Raw genomic sequence first — 12,822 nt, 5'->3', positions numbered from 1 at the left:
TCTTTCGCCAAGACAGTGCGTTTCTCACTGTTACATGCATTTGAATGGGGAACTCGACCGACACAAAGTATAGGTTTTCATTATGTGAATAACTTGGAAATCTTAGCTCAAACAGCTGCAAAACCTGTGTTCCCAGCACGGGGACCTTGAGTTCTATAAGATAAAGCCATAAACATGTGTATCCGAGTCTCCTATCAAAAGTTACATTGATTTATATGAAGTTGTACAAAAACGCTTTCTTTCGCCAAGACAGTGCGTTTCTCACTGTTACATGCATTTGAATGGGGAACTCGACCGAAACAAAGTATAGGTTTTCATTATGTGAATAACTTGGAAATCTTAGCTCAAACAGTTGCAAAACCTGTTTTCCCAGCACGGGGACCTTGAGTTCTATAAGTTAAAGCCATAAACATGTTTGTCTGAGTCTTCTATCAAAGGTTACAGCTATTCATATGAAGTTGTACAAAAACGCTTTCTTTCGCCAAGACAGTGCGTTTCTCACTGTTACATGCATTTGAATGGGGAACTCGACCGAAACAAAGTATAGGTTTTCATTATGTGAATAAATTGAAAATCTTAGGTCAAACAGTTGCAAAACCCTTTTTCCCAGCACGGGAACCTTGAGTTCTATAAGATAAAGCCATAAACATGTGTATCCGAGTCTCCTATCGAAAGTTACATTGATTTATATGAAGTTGTACAAAAACGCTTTCTTTCGCCAAGACAGTGCGTTTCTCACTGTTACATGCATTTGAATGGGGAACTCGACCGACACAAAGTATAGGTTTTCATTATGTGAATAACTTGGAAATCTTAGCTCAAACAGCTGCAAAACCTGTGTTCCCAGCACGGGGACCTTGAGTTCTATAAGATAAAGCCATAAACATGTGTATCCGAGTCTCCTATCAAAAGTTACATTGATTTATATGAAGTTGTACAAAAACGCTTTCTTTCGCCAAGACAGTGCGTTTCTCACTGTTACATGCATTTGAATGGGGAACTCGACCGAAACAAAGTATAGGTTTTCATTATGTGAATAACTTGGAAATCTTAGCTCAAACAGTTGCAAAACCTTTTTTCCCAACACGGGGACCTTGAGTTCTATAAGTTAAAGCCATAAACATGTTTGTCTGAGTCTTCTATCAAAAGTTACAGCTATTCATATGAAGTTGTACAAAAACGCTTTCTTTCGCCAAGACAGTGCGTTTCTCACTGTTACATGCATTTGAATGGGGAACTCCACCGAAACAAAGTATAGGTTTTCATTATGTGAATAACTTGGAAATCTTAGCTCAAACAGTTGCAAAACCTGTGTTCCCAGCACGGGGACCTTGAGTTCTATAAGATAAAGCCATAAACATGTGTATCCGAGTCTCCTATCAAAAGTTACATTGATTTATATAAAGTTGTACAAAAACGCTACCTTTCGCCAAGACAGTGCGTTTCTCACTGTTACATGCATTTGAATGGGGAACTCGACCGAAACAAAGTATAGGTTTTCATTATGTGAATAACTTGGAAATCTTAGCTCAAACAGCTGCAAAACCCGTTTGCCCAGCACGGGGATATTGAGTTCTATAAGATAAAGCCATAAACATGTGTTTCTGAGTCTTCTATCAAAAGTTACAGCAAGATCTATGAAGTTGTACGAAAACGCTTTATTTCGCCAAGACAGTGTGTTTCTCACAGTTACATGCATTTGAATGGGAAACTCGCCTGAAACAAAGTATAGGTTTTCATTATGTGAATAACTTGGAAATCTTAGCTCAAACAGCACGGGGACATTGAGTTCTATAAGATAAAGCCATAAACATGTGTATCCGAGTCTTCTACCAAAAGTTACAGCTAATTCATATGAAGTTGTACAAAAACGCTTTCTTTCGCCAAGACAATGCGTTTCTCACTGTTACATGCATTTGAATGGGGAACTCGCCCGAAACAAAGTATAGGTTTTCATTATGTGAATAAATTGAAAATCTTAGGTCAAACAGTTGCAAAACCCTTTTTCCCAGCACGGGAACCTTGAGTTCTATAAGATAAAGCCATAAACATGTGTATCCGAGTCTCCTATCAAAAGTTACATTGATTTATATGAAGTTGTACAAAAACGCTTTCTTTCGCCAAGACAGTGCGTTTCTCACTGTTACATGCATTTGAATGGGGAACTCGACCGACACAAAGTATAGGTTTTCATTATGTGAATAACTTGGAAATCTTAGCTCAAACAGCTGCAAAACCTGTGTTCCCAGCACGGGGACCTTGAGTTCTATAAGATAAAGCCATAAACATGTGTATCCGAGTCTCCTATCAAAAGTTACATTGATTTATATGAAGTTGTACAAAAACGCTTTCTTTCGCCAAGACAGTGCGTTTCTCACTGTTACATGCATTTGAATGGGGAACTCGACCGAAACAAAGTATAGGTTTTCATTATGTGAATAACTTGGAAATCTTAGCTCAAACAGTTGCAAAACCTTTTTTCCCAACACGGGGACCTTGAGTTCTATAAGTTAAAGCCATAAACATGTTTGTCTGAGTCTTCTATCAAAAGTTACAGCTATTCATATGAAGTTGTACAAAAACGCTTTCTTTCGCCAAGACAGTGCGTTTCTCACTGTTACATGCATTTGAATGGGGAACTCGACCGAAACAAAGTATAGGTTTTCATTATGTGAATAACTTGGAAATCTTAGCTCAAACAGTTGCAAAACCTGTGTTCCCAGCACGGGGACCTTGAGTTCTATAAGATAAAGCCATAAACATGTGTATCCGAGTCTCCTATCAAAAGTTACATTGATTTATATGAAGTTGTACAAAAACGCTTTCTTTCGCCAAGACAGTGCGTTTCTCACTGTTACATGCATTTGAATGGGGAACTCGACCGAAACAAAGTATAGGTTTTCATTATGTGAATAACTTGGAAATCTTAGCTCAAACAGCTGCAAAACCCGTTTGCCCAGCACGGGGATATTGAGTTCTATAAGATAAAGCCATAAACATGTGTATCCGAGTCTCCTATCAAAAGTTACATTGATTTATATGAAGTTGTACAAAAACGCTTTCTTTCGCCAAGACAGTGCGTTTCTCACTGTTACATGCATTTGAATGGGGAACTCGACCGAAACAAAGTATAGGTTTTCATTATGTGAATAACTTGGAAATCTTAGCTCAAACAGTTGCAAAACCTTTTTTCCCAACACGGGGACCTTGAGTTCTATAAGTTAAAGCCATAAACATGTTTGTCTGAGTCTTCTATCAAAAGTTACAGCTATTCATATGAAGTTGTACAAAAACGCTTTCTTTCGCCAAGACAGTGCGTTTCTCACTGTTACATGCATTTGAATGGGGAACTCGACCGAAACAAAGTATAGGTTTTCATTATGTGAATAACTTGGAAATCTTAGCTCAAACAGTTGCAAAACCTGTGTTCCCAGCACGGGGACCTTGAGTTCTATAAGTTAAAGCCATAAACATGTGTATCCGAGTCTCCTATCAAAAGTTACATTGATTTATATGAAGTTGTACAAAAACGCTTTCTTTCGCCAAGACAGTGCGTTTCTCACTGTTACATGCATTTGAATGGGGAACTCGACCGAAACAAAGTATAGGTTTTCATTATGTGAATAACTTGGAAATCTTAGCTCAAACAGCTGCAAAACCCGTTTGCCCAGCACGGGGATATTGAGTTCTATAAGATAAAGCCATAAACATGTGTTTCTGAGTCTTCTATCAAAAGTTACAGCAAGATCTATGAAGTTGTACAAAAACGCTTTATTTCGCCAAGACAGTGTGTTTCTCACAGTTACATGCATTTGAATGGGAAACTCGCCTGAAACAAAGTATAGGTTTTCATTATGTGAATAACTTGGAAATCTTAGCTCAAACAGCACGGGGACATTGAGTTCTATAAGATAAAGCCATAAACATGTGTATCCGAGTCTCCTATCAAAAGTTACATTGATTTATATGAAGTTGTACAAAAACGCTTTCTTTCGCCAAGACAGTGCGTTTCTCACTGTTACTTGCATTTGAACGGGGAACTCAACCGAAACAAAGTATAGGTTTTCATTATGTGAATAAGTTGAAAATCTTAGGTCAAACGGCTGCAAAACCTGTTTTCCCAGCATGGGGATATTGAAGTGTATAAGATAAAGCCATAAATATGTGTTTGTGAGTCTTCTATCAAAAGTTACAGCAAGATGGTAAATGGTAAATGGCCTGTATTTGTATAGCGCTTTTCTAGTCCCTAAGGACCCCAAAGCGCTTTACACAACCTGTCATCATTCACACACTGGTGATCGCAAGCTACATTGTAGCCACAGCCACCCTGGGGCGCACTGACAGAGGCGAGGCTGCCGGACACTGGCGCCACCGGGCCCTCTGACCACCACCAGTAGGCAACGGGTGAAGTGTCTTGCCCAAGGACACAACGACCGAGACTGTCCAAGCCGGGGCTCGAACCGGCAACCTTCCGATTACAAGGCGAACTCCCAACTCTTGAGCCACGATCGCCCCTATGAAGTTGATGAAAAACGCTTTCTTTCGCGCATGTTTATGGCTTTATCTTATAGAACTCAATATCCCCGTGCTGGGCAAACAGGTTTTAAAGCTGTTTGAGCTAAGATTTTCAAGTTATTCACATAATGAAAACCTATACTTTGCGTCTGGCGAGAACTCCATTCAAATGCATGTAATAGCGAGTAACGCACTAACATGGTGAAATAAAGAGTTTTTTCATTAACTTCATAGATCCTTCCGCCTGTGGGCCCCCCTCCTATCTGTAACTATCAAAACTCTCATATTCTAAAACTATCATCTCATATCAAAACTATCATAATCACATTATCTGACTTTATCAGTTATGACAATGAGAAACGATAAACAATTTGGCAATTAAATGACTTATAATTGTTCTTACCTGGTCCAGATGATCCACAGCCCCTTTGGATTTGTTATAATCCAGGATGATGTGGGGCTTTCTCTTCCCAGAGTCCTGGACTTGTAGCTCACGGTGCCTGGTGCCCAATAAGACAACATTTTTTCTTTGCTTGGGGATGTAGGAAACCACAGCCATATCCCCCTTGTAGCGACCTGGACGGGAGAGACGATTATCGAATCTTACTGCCCGATTAATTTGCTCAAATCTTTTTTTTTTGACATGGTAGCAGGAAACAGAAGAGCCCTGTCTCCCCATCCCACAGGCTTGTTGTCGTTTCATGTGAGACCTGTACAGGCCAGCCAGCATCACAAGCCCCATGTAAGCCTGCAACTCCTCCTCATCTATGTCCTTCCAGTCTTTTACTGACCTGTTGCCCTGCAGGTTGGTGAAATGCAGGATTAGCTGCATAATGTCCTCTGCAAAAAAAAGATGGAAAGTGCACACAGGGCTGCTGATCCTATGAATTGCATAATGGGTTGGTCCTGGGGTTAAAATGGGAGGAGGAAAAAATGGCAGGACCTCTTCATGTGTGGGTTGCCACATGATTTCTCCATTTTTAGATCTCCACTGGCCATCCTCTAGTCTTGTCTCTTCCTCCTGCTCTTCTTCCTCCTTCTCTTTCTCCTCCTCCGCACATGAGCTGCAAAGCTCCTCGGTGCCTGGCAAAAATTCTTCTTCGCTGTCAGAAGTATCTCCACTGCTTGTGGAGAGTGCAAAACTGCAGCAACAGCCTCCTCTAAACTGAGTGCACGCTTCATTGTGTCTGTGCAGAAATGACCACTCAGACCAGGCTGCAAAGTATTCTCATAGACTTCAAAGGTGCACCTGAATAAACATGCTACACCATATCCAATAAGAGAGAGGAGGCACACTCTTGATCAAGAAAAAACATAAACGCACGCCTTTGATCTCTCCCCCCCCCCTCTCTCTCACACACACACACACACACACACGCACACACATGCACATACACACACAATACCATTTTATGGTGGTTAGCTGTTTTATTGTCATGCATTTTACAAGGTAAGATAACCATGTCCTGCATTCAAAACCACTGAAAATGTCTATCGTGGTGCTGTGCCTAATATTGTGCTGGTGTATGTTGGGTAATGGCACAGCTAGCGACTGGGTGACTTTATTCACCCGCTTCGGCTGTTATCAGTCCATACAATTGGGCGTTATTAGCACAAATCAGTCCCATAGATATGGACCAGCTCCTGCTAGATTGTTCAGAAGGTTGTTATCATCCATCCAGATGGAGGATCACTAACAGGAGCGTGGGAAGACTCCAGAATTCACTCTGGCTGGAATCCGGTGGATACAGCAGTGTTTACAGGTAAGACCGTTTAAACGGACAGCATTTATAGAACGACTATTAAAAGTCAGCGAGTGTCAATAATGTTAATGTGCTTATGTTAGTAATACACCGAGTGCTAATATAACAGCTTTAAGATGCATTTGTAGATGTTATTACGTGTTTTACCGTCTTTATGGTGCTAGCTTAAAGTTACGGTGTAAACGTTAGCTTATATTGGAGTAAAGCTGTTACTGTTTAAACGATGTTAGCACAGAAATATTAGCTTCTGTTATGACTGACGAAGTTACTAGTTAATAAAGTTTCCAGTAAACTGTTTAATCGCAGCCACAGATTGACAGCAAATATCTCGATTAGCTTCAGTGCATCTGTAATAAATATGTGCAAGTTTCAGTGCTTCGTTTAAACTGTATGATACTTATACTGACCCAGGGTCAATGTAAAATACAATCCTAGCTGTGTGAACAAAGCCTGGCTCCTTTAATCCTGCATGAAAAACCTCAGGATGCAGGCTATTATTACTCTTTCCTGCTGGCACACCTGTCACACCTGAGAGTCAGCTAGAAACGTACAGTGACGTGGACATCATGCAAAGACTGCCAGACTCTGTAATACTGCAAATGATCAGTGACTCAAGTTAACACTAAACTTTAAACAGCACCTCTGTGTCTCTGTGTGCTGAACATTTAGGATTGAGTCAGGCTGCATCTGTGTTAGTCCTCTGACAGACTGGTGACCTGTCCAGGTGTGCTCTACCTATGACTACTGGGACAGGCTCTAGCTCCTGTAATAGAAATTTTCTGTTATTCTCATTTAAAGTATTTAAGTGCTTATGACACTGTTATAGACTGTTCAGTGAAAGGTTCTAAAACTAGATGAACTTACTTCAGCAGTTTGAGAAAACAACTCCCTTTACAGGTGCTGATAAGGCCAAGGGCACAAAACAGCATAACCACTGATCCGTTAGGTTTCATAGCGAGACACGTGAAGTGTGGTAGGATCAGTTTGTAACTTCCTCCCTCTTCCTTGGAATGCATAAAGGAGTAGGAGCACAACTTCTGTGGCAGAGCTGACATGACTGAACTGTAATGTTTGATGTGTGTTTGCTCTCCTGTGCGCAGTAATAAATAGCTTGATCACAGCTCTTTCTGTGTTGCAGACTTTATTTAAAAAATTCCACGACACCCCCCACCCCACTGAATTGAATATTCAAAAGACATTTGTTTAAATAGTTCTAGAAATCTGAGCTGTTGGTGTGTCCTTGGATTGTGTGGTAATAATATTAGAGCCTGCAATCTTTCTTACTGAATCTCTACTATGAGTCATGTTACCTGAGATTAATTCTATGTTTACCTGTCAGCCTGGACGAATGTGCTGTGTGAAGGAAATTAAATTAAATCAGATCTGAACTGCGTACATTTAAGGAATCTGTTCATATTTAATTGAAATATGAACCAGTGTTTTTTTTTATTGCTGATTCCAAGATAGTCTTTGTGGAAATCCTCTTTGGCTTTTTGTTATTTTAATTCTCTTTTATGTTTTCCAGAACAGTTCTCCACAGTCACTGTCCACATGGGTCAGTGGGACCAAGAAGCACTCTGCTAATGTGTGGACTCTGACCAGCAACATCCAGCAAGACCCAGACAGCGTTTTCTATCTCCCAGCTGGAGGTTTTTGTTTGTCAGTGACTGGAGAGTCAGATTTTTGTTGAGCTTCACACTTGCAGAGGTAAGTCAGTTTGCAGAGATCCCTCCTACCCTGGCTTTTATGTGCTAGATTTCTTATCTGAAACAGTAATATTTCAGTGACTGCTGATCCACAGGTTAATACACGCTACTGATCCCTGATAGGAGATCCAACAAAGAAGCCTGGTGGATGTTTGTTTACAGTCTGATGATGGGACATCATGCTCTGCATCTTCAAAGTTTGTCTCTTGATTATTATTCATACCCAGTAATGTGAAGTATGCTCATATCTACTATAACTGAACCAACCTGGTGCTCTTCATTTATGGAGGCTGTTGAGTCTGAATGTTGGATGTTGTGTATCTCGTGTTCTCTGGGCTTTGTTGTCCTCAGTCTTTTTGCAGGATCAGAAAGCAAAACCAGGAGGCGCGTAAATGTTTCTTCTCCATGATGTTTCTTCAAATGTTTCTTCTGGATGATGATAAGACTGTGACACGGGATGCCACCTTTGGTCTTGTGATGAAGCAAAGCTCAGGAAGAAGTGTGATTAAATGGTACCCACATGTGTGCTGCTGAGAAGGATGTACAGTGGCACCTGCAGCCAAATCCAAGCTTCAGCTTAGTTGTAGTTGCAGAATGCTATAGGACTGAGACATCTAAGGCATCAAATGTTTGATTAAACAGAAGAAAAAGAGAAGTTTTTTCCCTATAATTATCACTTCTTAAAATCTGTAGCAACTTCAAGTCTTTCAGCATGCTGAGCATGCTCAGAATGTGACAATATATTTTTGTTCAATATTTAATTTCTTTCAGTTGCAATAGTTAAATGAAAAAAAAATAAATATATATTCTTATAATTTAGCAAACGAATTTATCAAAAAAAATATATATACATATATCTGTATTAGTTTTAATAAATTAATTTGACACCTGTATTGAAAATACCATATTGTATTCATATAGAATCAGTATGGTATCATTGTTTGTCTGCTCACTGATTGTTGAAACTAAGAGCTAGTTTGATCTGTTTAGATCTAAAGTATCCAAAGTTGAGCTCTAATGTTTCTTCACCCCTGTGTGTGTGATATGTGATTCCTACATGCCGGCAGAGCAGCAGTTTGTGCTCACAGATGGTGACGGTGTGGAGAGACGGTGGTGTTTCCTCAGAAGAACCAGCAGAGTCACAAAGGACACCAGTCCATCTCACAGCCTTGACTTGCTGACTGATGTTCGTCTGCATTGCACAGAGGAAATCAACTGACCGAGGTTTGTCCAGTGACGTGTTATGAAATGTATATTTGTTTTATGCTTACAGATATGTTTTTCTTGACAGAGGCTCTGCAGAGGTTAGACAAAGCAGAGAAAATATGTGCTTGTAACAGTGAGAAACGCATTGTCTTGGCGAAAGAAAGCATTTTTGAACAAATTCATATAAATCGCTGTAACTTTTGATAGAAGACTCAGACACACATGTTTATGGCTTTATCTTATAAAACTCAATATCTCCGTGCTGGGCAAACAGGTTTTGCAGCCGTTTGAGCTAAGATTTTAAAATTATTCACATAATGAAAACCTATACTTTGTTTCAGGCGAGTTTCCCATTCAAATGCATGTAACAGTGAGAAACGCATTGTCTTGGCGAAAGAAAGCGTTTTTGAACAACTTCATATAAATCGCTGTAACTTTTGATAGAACACTCAGACACACATGTTTATGGCTTTATCTTATAAAACTCAATATCTCCGTGCTGGGCAAACAGGTTTTGCAGCCTTTTGAGCTAAGATTTTAAAATTATTCACATAATGAAAACCTATACTTTGTCTTGGGCGAGTTTCCCATTCAAATGCATGTAACCGTGAGAAACGCATTGTCTTGGCGAAAGAAAGCGTTTTTGAACAACTTCATATAAATCCCTGTAACTTTTGATAGAAGACTCAGACAAACATGTTTATGGCTTTATCTTATAAAACTCAATATCTCCGTGCTGGGCAAACAGGTTTTGCAGCCGTTTGAGTTAAGATTTTAAAATTATTCACATAATGAAAACCTATACTTTGTCTCGGGCGAGTTTCCCATTCAAATGCATGTAACAGTGAGAAACGCATTCTCTTGGCGAAAGAAAGCGTTTTTGAACAACTTCATATAAATCGCTGTAACTTTTGATAGAACACTCAGACACACATGTTTATGGCTTTATCTTATAAAACTCAATATCTCCGTGCTGGGCAAACAGGTTTTGCAGCCGTTTGAGCTAAGATTTTTAAATTATTCACATAATGAAAACCTATACTTTGTTTCAGGCGAGTTTCCCATTCAAATGCATGTAACCGTGAGAAACGCATTGTCTTGGCGAAAGAAAGCGTTTTTGAACAACTTCATATAAATCGCTGTAACTTTTGATAGAAGACTCAGACAAACATGTTTATGGCTTTATCTTATAAAACTCAATATCTCCGTGCTGGGCAAACAGGTTTTGCAGCCGTTTGAGCTAAGATTTTAAAATTATTCACATAATGAAAACCTATACTTTGTCTCGGGCGAGTTTCCCATTCAAATGCATGTAACAGTGAGAAACGCATTGTCTTGGCGAAAGAAAGAGGTTTTGCAGCCGTTTGAGCTAAGATTTTAAAATTATTCACATAATGAAAACCTATACTTTGTCTCGGGCGAGTTTCCCATTCAAATGCATGTAACAGTGAGAAACGCATTGTCTTGGCGAAAGAAAGCGTTTTTGAACAACTTCATATAAATCGCTGTAACTTTTGATAGAAGACTCAGACAAACATGTTTATGGCTTTATCTTATAGAACTCAATATCTCCGTGCTGGGCAAAGAGGTTTTGCAGCTGTTTGAGCTAAGATTTTAAAATTATTCACATAATGAAAACCTATACTTTGTCTCAGGCGAGTTTCCCATTCAAATGCATGTAACAGTGAGAATCACAATGTCTTGGCCGTTTGAGCTAAGATTTTAAAATTATTCACATAATGAAAACCTATACTTTGTCTCGGGTGAGTTTCCCATTCAAATGCATGTAACAGTGAGAAACGCATTGTCTTGGCGAAAGAAAGAGGTTTTGCAGCCGTTTGAGCTAAGATTTTAAAATTATTCACATAATGAAAACCTATACTTTGTCTCAGGCGAGTTTCCCATTCAAATGCATGTAACAGTGAGAATCACAATGTCTTGGCCGTTTGAGCTAAGATTTTAAAATTATTCACATAATGAAAACCTATACTTTGTCTCGGGCGAGTTTCCCATTCAAATGCATGTAACAGTGAGAAACGCATTGTCTTGGCGAAAGAAAGCGTTTTTGAACAACTTCATATAAATCGCTGTAACTTTTGATAGAAGACTCAGACAAACATGTTTATGGCTTTATCTTATAGAACTCAATATCTCCGTGCTGGGCAAACAGGTTTTGCAGCCGTTTGAGCTAAGATTTTAAAATTATTCACATAATGAAAACCTATACTTTGTCTCAGGCGAGTTTCCCATTCAAATGCATGTAACAGTGAGAATCACATTGTCTTGGCCGTTTGAGCTAAGATTTTAAAATTATTCACATAATGAAAACCTATACTTTGTCTCGGGTGAGTTTCCCATTCAAATGCATGTAACAGTGAGAAACACACTGTCTTGGCGAAAGAAAGCGTTTTTCAACAACTTCATATAAATCGCTGTAACTTTTGATAGAGGTCTCAGACAAACATGTTTATGGCTTTATCTTATAGAACTCAATATCTCCGTGCTGGGCAAACAGGTTTTGCAGCCGTTTGAGCTAAGATTTTAAAAATTATTCACATAATGAAAACCTATACTTTGTCTCGGGTGAGTTTCCCATTCAAATGCATGTAACAGTGAGAAACACACTGTCTTGGCGAAAGAAAGCATTTTCGTACAACTTCATATAAATCGCTGTAACTTTTGATAGAAGACTCAGACAAACATGTTCATGGCTTTATCTTATAAAACTCAATATCTCCGTGCTGGGCAAACAGGTTTTGCAGCCGTTTGAGCTAAGATTTTAAAATTATTCACATAATGAAAACCTATACTTTGTCTCGGGTGAGTTTCCCATTCAAATGCATGTAACAGTGAGAAACGCATTGTCTTGGCGAAAGAAAGAGGTTTTGCAGCCGTTTGAGCTAAGATTTTAAAATTATTCACATAATGAAAACCTATACATTGTCTCGGTCGAGTTTCCCATTCAAATGCATGTAACAGTGAGAAACGCATTGTCTTGGCGAAAGAAAGAGGTTTTGCAGCCGTTTGAGCTAAGATTTTAAAATTATTCACATAATGAAAACCTATACATTGTCTCGGTCGAGTTTCCCATTCAAATGCATGTAACAGTGAGAAACGTATTGTATTGGCGAAAGAAAGCGTTTTTGAACAACTTCATATAAATCGCTGTAACTTTTGATAGAAGACTCAGACACACATGTTTATGGCTTTATCTTATAAAACTCAATATCTCCGTGCTGGGCAAACAGGTTTTGCAGCCGTTTGAGCTAAGATTTTAAAATTATTCACATAATGAAAACCTATACTTTGTTTCAGGCGAGTTTCCCATTCAAATGCATGTAACCGTGAGAAACGTATTGTATTGGCGAAAGAAAGCGTTTTTGAACAACTTCATATAAATCGCTGTAACTTTTGATAGAAGACTCAGACACACATGTTTATGGCTTTATCTTATAAAACTCAATATCTCCGTGCTGGGCAAACAGGTTTTGCAGCCGTTTGAGCTAAGATTTTAAAATTATTCACATAATGAAAACCTATACTTTGTCTCAGGCGAGTTTCCCATTCAAATGCATGTAACAGTGAGAATCACAATGTCTTGGCCGTTTGAGCTAAGATTTAAAAATTATTCA

The 12,822-nt window shown here is 39.0% G+C and overlaps 1 long non-coding RNA gene across 2 annotated transcripts; it reads left to right on the top strand.

The window, feature by feature from the left end:
• Window positions 1-5,877: 5,877 nt before the first annotated feature.
• Window positions 5,878-9,188, top strand: LOC147336238 (uncharacterized). 2 transcript variants are annotated; one of them, XR_015128641.1, is made up of 5 exons: window positions 5,878-5,965; window positions 6,198-6,278; window positions 7,804-7,985; window positions 8,080-8,496; window positions 9,052-9,188. It is a non-coding gene; the product is annotated as an uncharacterized LOC147336238 (long non-coding RNA). The 2 variants fall into 2 exon arrangements; XR_015128640.1 differs by lacking the exon at window positions 9,052-9,188 and having other exon boundaries at window positions 8,080-8,521.
• Window positions 9,189-12,822: the final 3,634 nt, after the last annotated feature.

The sequence above is a fragment of the Aulonocara sp. 'chitande type north' Nkhata Bay genome, linkage group LG3 (assembly GCF_057382095.1).
Source record: "Aulonocara sp. 'chitande type north' Nkhata Bay isolate Kocher_YH1m ecotype deep benthic linkage group LG3, A_spYH_male_GT1.1, whole genome shotgun sequence".
Lineage (NCBI taxonomy): Eukaryota > Metazoa > Chordata > Actinopteri > Cichliformes > Cichlidae > Aulonocara > Aulonocara sp. 'chitande type north' Nkhata Bay.
The sequence above is the reverse complement of the archived record's forward strand: the minus strand, read 5'-3'. Positions and strand labels throughout refer to the sequence as shown.